The sequence below is a fragment of the Podarcis muralis genome, chromosome 5, assembly GCF_964188315.1.
Source record: "Podarcis muralis chromosome 5, rPodMur119.hap1.1, whole genome shotgun sequence".
NCBI classification, from domain to species: domain Eukaryota; kingdom Metazoa; phylum Chordata; class Lepidosauria; order Squamata; family Lacertidae; genus Podarcis; species Podarcis muralis.
Genome location: NC_135659.1, coordinates 82,591,021 through 82,600,578, shown reverse-complemented (window position 1 = coordinate 82,600,578; position 9,558 = coordinate 82,591,021). Strand labels below are relative to the sequence as shown.

The 9,558-nt window shown below is 46.1% G+C and overlaps 1 non-coding gene across 1 annotated transcript; it reads left to right on the top strand.

Annotated features, from left to right (window-relative positions):
- Positions 1 to 1,100: 1,100 nt before the first annotated feature.
- LOC114599991 (U2 spliceosomal RNA) lies at positions 1,101 to 1,291 on the top strand. Its single transcript, XR_013393071.1, has one exon. It is a non-coding gene; the product is annotated as a U2 spliceosomal RNA (small nuclear RNA).
- The last annotated feature ends 8,267 nt before the right edge of the window (positions 1,292 to 9,558 follow it).

Below are 9,558 nucleotides of genomic sequence, written 5' to 3'. Positions count from 1 at the left end.
TGGGTTCAAATGATGAACTCAGCCATGATGAGTCTCACGTGGTGACCTTGGGTCAGTCATCGTCTTTTAGGCTAACTGAAATATACTCAGAGTCAAGAGTGGATTTCATGTTCTTTATTCAGCTCATAGTGGTGAGAAGGAATGGAAGTTCCCCCAGAATGTCTGCTTTATATACATTATTTACACAATGGGCCCCACGTGATTGGCTAATTCCGGGATTCACCTGTAGGCCAATCAGGTTGTGGACTCACTTCCACCTGGAGCTGGATTGGGTGGCTCCTGTGAACCAATCAGACTGCTGCATTCTGGACCCTATTGTTCTAGGACCAATCAGACTGCTGCATTCTGAATCCTATTGTTCTAGGACCAATCAGACTGCTGCCTTTTGGATCTTATTCAACTCAGTACATGACACTAACTAACCTCATCGCTTTCTCGTGAGAATGACATTGGAAGGGTGGAGAACATTGCATGTCCCTCTGAGCTCCTCCGAGATAGGGAGGGATAAAAAACGTAATAAATAAAATAATAGCTTGGACCTACGTGACTATAATCCACACCCTAGTAAGGAATTTCATTAAAGCCAACTGGGTTGCTCTGGTGCAAGTGGATTGCAGACCAAATGGCTGGAGAATATTACTTATCAGAATCTCCTCCCTTCCCCGCAGGTCCCATCATGACCATCATAATGAATCAACCAAGAATGTCCTCATAACTAATGCAATGATCAGACCGTTAAAACACAGAGGGAATCTTGCTATGAAAGTGCAGCAAAGAAAACCTGAACATTTTCTTAGAAGTGCTACAGAGCTTCTTATTTCAGGCATCTTTTTGCGAACAGAGAAGGGTGGAGCTGACGGGGTGTGTACACAGGGTGGCCACTCATAAGCTGCCAAAAAAGAAGAAATGCCTCCCCAAAAGGAGATGTGCTGATTTGCATATGATTTGCATATGCTAATTTATACATATAGATGCACATTTAGAACCAACTGCTATAGAAATACTATTGTATTTTGTTTTGTTGCTTCTGTTTTTAGCTATTTATTTGTGTTTTTATCTTGTATTTTTATCTTATGAACGGCCCTGAGATATTTTGATGGATCGCTTCTCGGCCTTTTGGCTAAGATCAAGTGTAGTATCTGTTCTTATCAGTTTAATATCTTATATGTCCTCTATTTGAGGACTATATATTAAATGGATTTTTGGAGCTGGGAGATGGAATAGGGGCTTGCTCCATCCACTCCATGCATCGACCTGGTATTGCAGTACCTCCAGGAACGGTGCAAAAAAAAAAAAAAAAAGATATTTTGATGGAGGGCACTTTATATAAATCTAATAAGCAGTAGTATTATTTCTCACCATATTGAGGGAGGCTGCGGTGGACAACATCAAGGCCTCTGCTCTCCCTTCTTACAGTTCTTCCATCTTAAAACTTGACTTGGGCCAGACGGCCCTTCAGATTCAGGTTCCAGCAGGGCTGACACTTTTCCTGGGCCCCCACAGTTGTCTGCTATGGCCACAGGCCCATAAGCCTTCAGTGACCTTCTCAGGGCACCCTTGATGGGTCCGTGGCCTTGATCCAATAGGGCTCTCCATTTGGGTTTTCCAGTTGTGCTCGGTGTTGCAGTGGAACTGAAGTTAAAGAGAACTGATTCCCTTGGGAACCTCCAAAGGATGGCACCTTCAAAGGACGGCAACCGCCAACTACAACTCCCATCAGCCCCCACCAGCATAGCCAATGGCCAGTGATGATCGGAGCTGTAGTTCAACAACATCTGGAAAGCCCAAAGTGCCCTGTTTCGGGGGAACTGTTCCCGGCTGAAGAGCAGGCCCCAGACTCGCTTCATGCTTAATATAGGTTTTGTGGCAGATCTAGTATGTGCTACACCTTTCTGTTTACAACCAAAACACTCCAGGCCAGGACTCCACAATTTGTGACCCATCCAAGCCAAAGGCAGTCCACACCTGCTTAACAACCTCTGCATATATTTTTTTGCAAGCTCAGGCAAGCCTCAGTAGATCTTGGTAGGTGGCCATGCACAGTTGGTGGGCTAATTTCATCTTGGTGGCTTACAAATTGTGCAGGCTTTATCTAGACTATACAGGCCAATTCAAAACAGGTTAGGGCCGGGGCGTGGGGGCTGTATGTGTGGGGAAGGGAGTTAGTTGTTCTAAAGCAGCCATAACATTTCGACGGATTTGGTTGGGTCGCCCATACCGGCTGATTCGCTTTGAGGAAAGAGCATATGGTTTAGGTGACTGAACTAAATGAGGCGAAGGTCAGCTGGAGAGAGTCAAGAATGTGTGGTTTAGCTAAAAACATTTCCTCTGAACACAACATCGGTAGGGGGTCTGGAAGTTGCAAAGGCAGCCTCTCCAGGTATAACTGCTGCTTGCTGGTGGTCTTCTCCCCCCCCCTCCAAATCTCTCTGCCACCCTCCCCCCGACCTGCCCTCTGTACAAAGTAGTCCTTTAAAGCCAGGCCAAGTATTGGGACTTGAATTCTCTCTTGTTCCTGCCCTGCAAACAGACTGTGGTTTTCACACATCACATGCACCTTTTATAGAACTATTTTTAAAGGTGGGCTTCACCTGCATCTCCCCCCACCCCCGTGTCCCTTGCAATGAAATCAAAACGCTCCTGTCTGGGGCATGAAATAAGAGAAAGTGTGCAGGATTTCAACGAACAACAGGGAGATTTGAAGGCACGTTTCAGCCAAGGATCCCAAAGATGCTTCCATAAACACCCTGGTGCTCATCTGCTTATGCTGATCATCCCAAACCTCTGGAGTCTTCTTGGAATCTCACAGCCTCTCTCTGGCATTTCCTGTCACGGTGCAGCCAATCAGGTCGCAACAAAAAACACCCCCCTCCTCCCCTACTTGACTTCTTTGGAGCTTTTGCTCCCAACTCCAGCTGGAGCCTGGAAGTTCAGGGAAGTATGAAGAATGATGGATTGCAGAGGAAGGGGCATTGAACAATACTTTGCCAGGACCTTGCCAGATCAATCAATTAATCAATCAAGGGTGCGTTGAGGCTGGATATTGTGTTTTCATGCAGGTGGCGTAGGGTGACTTGGCTGCGCTTTTCAGCAACGGCAGGCTGGAAGTGCAAGCTGTAAGACGGGTGTGCGACAGTTGCCGCTTACACAGAACCGAAATGGGGGACAAAAGAGGGTACAGACTTGCACAAGATTTGCACATGCTAATTTGCAGGTATTGGTGCCAATTTTTTTTTTTTAAACTGCAATAATTTAAATAGAGATACAAAGCAGTTCACCATGCTTGGGAAGTGTGTGACCAATTTCATAGCCTCCAACATTCTCCAAAGAAAATAAGCACGTCTGAAGGAAAACTGGGATCAAATTAGAAACCTGGATGGCTTCTTTAAATCTAGGACTGGAAAATAGGGACACTTGGAGGGTCTGCAGTTTTGTGACAGAGGCCTCCTTTATTTAAAATACATTTCACTGTAAAGAAGAACACACAGCCATCATTTTTATGCCTTTTCAATCCAGGATTCAAGTACAGTCATACCTTGGGTCAAATATGCTTCAGGTTGAGCGCTTTCAGATTACGCTCCGCGGCGACCCAGAAGTAACGGAGTGCTCGCCGGGTTTTGTCACTTGCGCATGCGCAGGCGCTGAAAATGACATCACGCGCATGCACAGAAGTGGTGAAACGTGACCCACACATGCGCAGTCGCGTGTTACGTTCTACTCAGGATGCAAACAGGGCTCCGGAACAGATCCCGTTTGCATCCAGAGGTACCACTGTATGGTGGTTTATTGGAGGCTGAAGATCCAAGAGGCTCTGGCCCAGGTTGCAACCCCATTTCCAATAACAAAGATGGAGGAACTGAGACTAAATTGTAGATTATGCATGAGGCTATTTATGGAAACCTATTTCCCTATATATGGGGATGCGGGTGGCGCTGTGGGTTAAACCACAGGGCCTAGGACTTGCCGATCAGAAGGTTGGCATGTTGAATCCCCACAACAGGGTGAGCTCCCGTTGCTCGGTCCCTGCTCCTGCCAACCTAGCAGTTCAAAAGCACGTCAAAGTGCAAGTAGATAAATAGGTACTGCTTCAGCGGGAAGGTACCCATGTGCTGCTCTGGTTCGCCAGAAGCGCCTTAGTCATGCTGGCCACATGACCTGGAAGTTGTACGCCAGCTCCCACGGCCAATAAAGCAAGATGAGCGCCACAACTCCAGAGTCGGCCACGACTGGACTTAATGGTCAGGGGTCCCTTTACCTTTATTTCCCTATATCTGTATTCTTATTGTCCAGATCTTGCGAGGTTTCATTGGAGCCAATCAGAAGCAGAACAGAACAAGTAAATTGCTGGCTCAGGTCTTTCTTTAGAACAGAGATCGTGTTTGCTTGTGCAGTTAAACTAGTTCGAGAGACAAAGAGAGTTGTGGTTCCCTGTATGGTAGGCATTTCAAAAACTACCTGTCCCAGACTTCCTTGCGCATAGAACTCCTAACTGGGTGAAAACTCCCTGGATTGGGAACTGGCCTTGCACCATTCAAAACCATAGTGCAAGATGCCCAATTTTGCCCATGTGTGGGGTGGGGGACTTGAAAACCTATTCCCACCAGCTTCCCTTTGTGGGGAGGGCTGTTCCACACTTCAGCTACCAAGTGAGTTTTACACAAGCAGCTCAACGCTGCTGTTTTCCATCAGCAGAGAGTTCGGCTGAAGAATCATGACATTTGCTTGTGCCAAAAGCTGCAGGCCAAGGCCTTTGAAACAAACCATTTCTGCAGCTCCAAGAAACCTGAGAGTGTTCCCATCTCAGCCTGCTTACACACACACACTACCTCAAGTTATTATCAGTCTGCCAGACTAGAAAGGGTGTTTAGACTAAGAAGGGCTTTAAAAGCTCTGCCGAGAAGAAATGGAAGGTTCCCTAGTGCTGGAAACTTTGCAGGTTTTCCAGTGACAGGAGCAGAGCTGGATCTCTCGCCATCCCATCAATGGGTATAGAACAAGGCTGAGCTTCACACCATGGCAGACAAATCTCCTTTTTCCTAACGGCTCCATTTCCAAAATGCGCTCGAGAGCAGTTTTTTGTTTTTTTGGTGTTGCTGAAGCCGTGCCAGAGAATGAAGTGGTTCTGCCTGGCCCGAGGCCTCGCAGAAATCGCGGGGTGCCAACAAGATAATAAGAGGGGATGTGGAACATTATGGTTTTCGTGGGGATATTTCTATAGCGCAGACAGTGTGACATGGGAGAGGCAGCCAAGAGTCATCCCCAGGGGTGTGTGGAACACAGTTTAGGCCCCACCAACGTGCCAGTTATTCACTCTCAGTGGCGTCGGACACAAGCCGAGACTGGGTTGCCCCTGCTGGCGTCTGACTAGGCTCCTTCGCAGGCCCCCGTGCGAGTCCTTCAGGGCACTGAGGATGAAGACCATGTTTATGGGCCCTTGTTCCATCCCAAATGATTCCTCTGGCCATTTCCCAACTCCCTGCCCTCATGCCTCTTCCTCAGGTGTCAAAATGTCTCTCTGTTTCCTCCTGGTACGAGCCTACCACCATCTCCCCTGCATCTCCAGAGCATGAGACTCTGAATCTCAAGGTTATGGGTTCAAGCTCCATGTTGGGCAAAAGATTCCTGCATTGCAGGGGGTTGGACTAGATGGTCCTGGTGGCCCCTTCCAACTGTGTGATTCTATGTTTCCTCATTCTGCTGCTTGAATATAATGATGATGATGATGATGATGATGATGATGATGATGATGATGATGATTTATTTATTATATATACCCCACCCTTTTGGCTGGGTTTCCCCCAGCCACTCTGGGTGGCTCCCCACCGAATATTAAAAACACAATACAGCATTAAACATTAAAAACTTCCCTAAACAGGGCTGCCTTCAGGTGTCTTTTAAAAGTAAGATAATTGCTTATTGCCTTGACATCTGATGGGAGGGTGTTCCACAGGGCAGGCGCCACTACTGACAAGGCCCTCTGCCTGGTTCCCTGTAAGGATGTGAAGGGTCAATCTATTTCTGCTTTAAAATGTCCAATTTTTAAAAGGTGTTATCTTTGACTATGGGTTACAAGGACTTAATAATGGGGAACATTATTATAGAGCCTTGCTCAGGGTCTACATGTCCACGCAGTCCTTTTCTAAAGGGTAACACTATGCCTTTAAAACGCATTCAGAACACCCCCCCAAGAATTCTGGGAAACGTAGTTTACCCCCTGGCAAAGCTATAGTTCCCAGAATGCTTAACAAACTACAGTTTCCAAGGCAATGATGATGATGAGTCTCGTGCTCATTTCAGATTTATTCCTTTATCATTACAGTGGTACCTCGGGTTAAGAACTTAATTCGTTCCGGAGGTCTGTTCGTAACCTGAAACTGTTCTTAACCGGAGGTACCACTTTAGCTAATGGGGCCTCGAGCCCCCGCCACACAATTTCTGTTCTCATCCTGAAGCAAAGTTCTTAACCCAAAGTACTATTTCTGGGTTAGCGGAGTCTGTAACCTGAAGCGTCTGTAACCCGAGGTACCACTGTACAGTTATTTATATCCCACCTATCATGACACAAATCATTCCAAGGCAGCTTAAAAGTAGCATTAAAATGTGTTTTTAACCACTGCCACCCTCTGCTATAAACAGCATCAACTTAACGCCCAACTCATCCTTTTCCCAGGGCAGCCAGTGGTAAATGGCTCTGTTAGGGGAGGGGGCAGTCCAGCTGCAATAGCAGCAGGTGTTGGGAGTTATCCTCACCTGCCTCTTCCCCCCTCCTGAATTCCTCCCACAGGGCAGCTGGTGGTAAATGGCTTTTGGGGGGGTGTGGACAGTCCAGCTGGAAAAGGAGGAAGTGCCTAATGTCTCCTTTGCCAGCCTCCCTCTTTCTCTGGTGATACTTCCCACGAGGCACTTGGTGGTAGATGCAGAGGGTACAGCTTAGCTGGGGCAAGCTCTACACCCCTCTCTGCCTGCCCCCTATAAGTAGTGCTAAAATGAAAGTCCAGGGCTTCAGTCATTTTCTGAGCAGTCCCAACAGCTGCAAATCAGGTTGATTTACCTAGCACAGTCTCTCAAAGGGTAGGACATGCCACACAGGTGTGGCAGGAGAGAGTGGAAGGTGCAGAGCTGCCAAGTGTCCCTATTTTCCAGGGACAGTCCCAGATTTACGGAAGGTGTCCTGGTTTCTGACTTGATCCTGGAATGTCCCACTTTTCCTTAGTCGTCCCTATTTTCAAGAGAGAAATGCTTGAGGGTATGGTAGGAAGTCCCTATTTTCACTGGAGAAATGTTGGAGGGTATGGAGTTATGCTAAGGAGCTAAGTAACTATACAAGCTTTGGAAGATGTCTGAAGGCAGCCCTGTATAGGGAAGTTTTTTAAATGTTTAATATTTTATTATGTTTCTATATATGTTGGAAGCCGCCCAGGGTGGCTGAGGCAACCCAGTCAGATGGGTGGGATATTATTATTATTATTATTATTATTATTATTATTATTATTATTTAGGACACCCCTATTTTCATCAGAGAAATGTTGGAAGGTATGCAAGTGTGGTGGAAAGATTCAAGGACCATCAAAGAAGCATTTTAACATTTCGGTGTAGTATAGTATATTATCACAATGGTTTTTTTATTTGCAGAATATGGATAAACATCTTTTCAAAATGAGAACAAGAGCATCAAGTGATATTGAGAACAATCCTAGTTCTGTTTTCCAACATCCTAGTTGTGTTTCCCAGCCATACTGTGGGTGCTGAGAGACTCACTATTTTCAGGCGCAATTCAGTTACATACCAGCCCAATAATGGTGCACTTTTGCTACAAACCTGCTTCCGAAAAGGCCACACTTTTTGTGGCGTGTAAAAGGAAGGGGAAATGCAGCGGAAAGTGTGGGGGGGCATGCTTTCTTTGATACAGCAGCATCTGGCCTCCCCAAATGCTCTTCAACTAGCCAACATCATCTAATCGTCCAACAAACGAAGCAGGATGAATGCTCCATAAACAGGTCATTGTATCTAGGAACTCAAGTCACAGCAGGTGGAAGTGTTCCTCTACCCAATGAGTTCTTCCCAACTGCAAACTCATTTCCCATTCCATGTTAGTGAATGGAGACTTCTGGCCTATTTCTTTGCATGGAACAGAGAAAAGACACTGTAATATGGAGAACCTTTAAGGAGGGAATATAATATCCACAATAAGAAGATGTCAGAGTAGGGGCAGTACAGTATTCATCTTTGAATATTCATCATTCAAAGAGCTTGAATTGGCCCTGACTAGGCTACAGGGACATAGGAACCAATCATTAACTGAGTCAAGTCATCCGTCTCCACATTGTCTCTACTTGCAGGTAGAAGTTCTCTAGGATGTCACACAGGGAACCTTTCCCAGCCCCACCTAAAGATTGCAGAGGTTGAATTTGACACCCCATGCCTACAAAGCAGATACTCTACTACGGATACCCAACCTGCTAAGTGCTTTTAAGTCCCACAGATTTCGACGGCAATCAACTGAAATTATTTTGAAGTCTTGTTTCGACATCTGAAGGAACGCTTTAAATCAACGGGCCTTAAAAATGCTTAGCCGGACTGCGCCAATACCATTTTGTGCTCTGCTTGCACCATCCCAGTCTCTTCCACCAGAAAAATTAACAGCTTCCTCCCAAAGTGACTGAAAGCAGAATCGGGTCGCTTCTTGGGCTCTGTGGAGATTCTTTGCCTTGGGAAACTGGTAGGGTAAAGGCAGGAAGGGAGGCAGGGTGGGGGAGGGAAAACGAAATGGACAGGAGCCAAAAAAGAATTACAGCTTGAAAGTGTGTGATACAATTCACAAAGCAATGTGCTAGCGCATGCTGGTGAGTGGGGCTCCTTCAAAAGGATCCAGTTTGAAATGGATCAAACTCCGAGCCAAAAGTGTAAACACTGGGAGGAAGTTTGGCTAAAGTTAAATCATGTTTTATTTAAAGAGCTCTCTCTCTCTCTCTCTCTCTCTCTCTCTCTCTCTCTGTCATAAAATGGAAAGTCTCCATCTGAAAAGTGAAACTAAGATTGGAAACAGTCTGCAGTCATTAAGAATATGCCTGCATCTCTCCCTCCCCCCCCCCGCCCACCCTCGCCTCCCGCACACCTCTTTTCTTTGGCTTCTCAGCTAAAATATCAACTGGCTCCACTGTCAGAAGCAGGAAACATTAGCAATAAGTTCATAGATTTACATTTCCCCCTGGGAAATACAGGAATATCAGAGATCAAAAGTTGGAGAAAGGAGTTATTTTTGCACAGGATGATTTGCAACGAGTCTTCATTGTGGGGAGTAAGTAAATTACAGTCTCTTCTCACTGGAGTTTTCAAATTCTTTTTCTTCGGTGCTGCTTTTTATCCCCCTTTCCCCACTTTCTTTCTTTTGCTACTGTCGATGGCTGGATGAGACCTGAAGAGGAAGGGGGGGCGGGAACGTGACACCGGAGAGGAGAGAATTCCCTTCATGCTAAGAGAGAGCTGGCTTCCAAAGTGAATCTTTGAAAGGTTGGGACATTAATGGGCTGCCATTCATAAAAGATGAAGCAGCAGAAG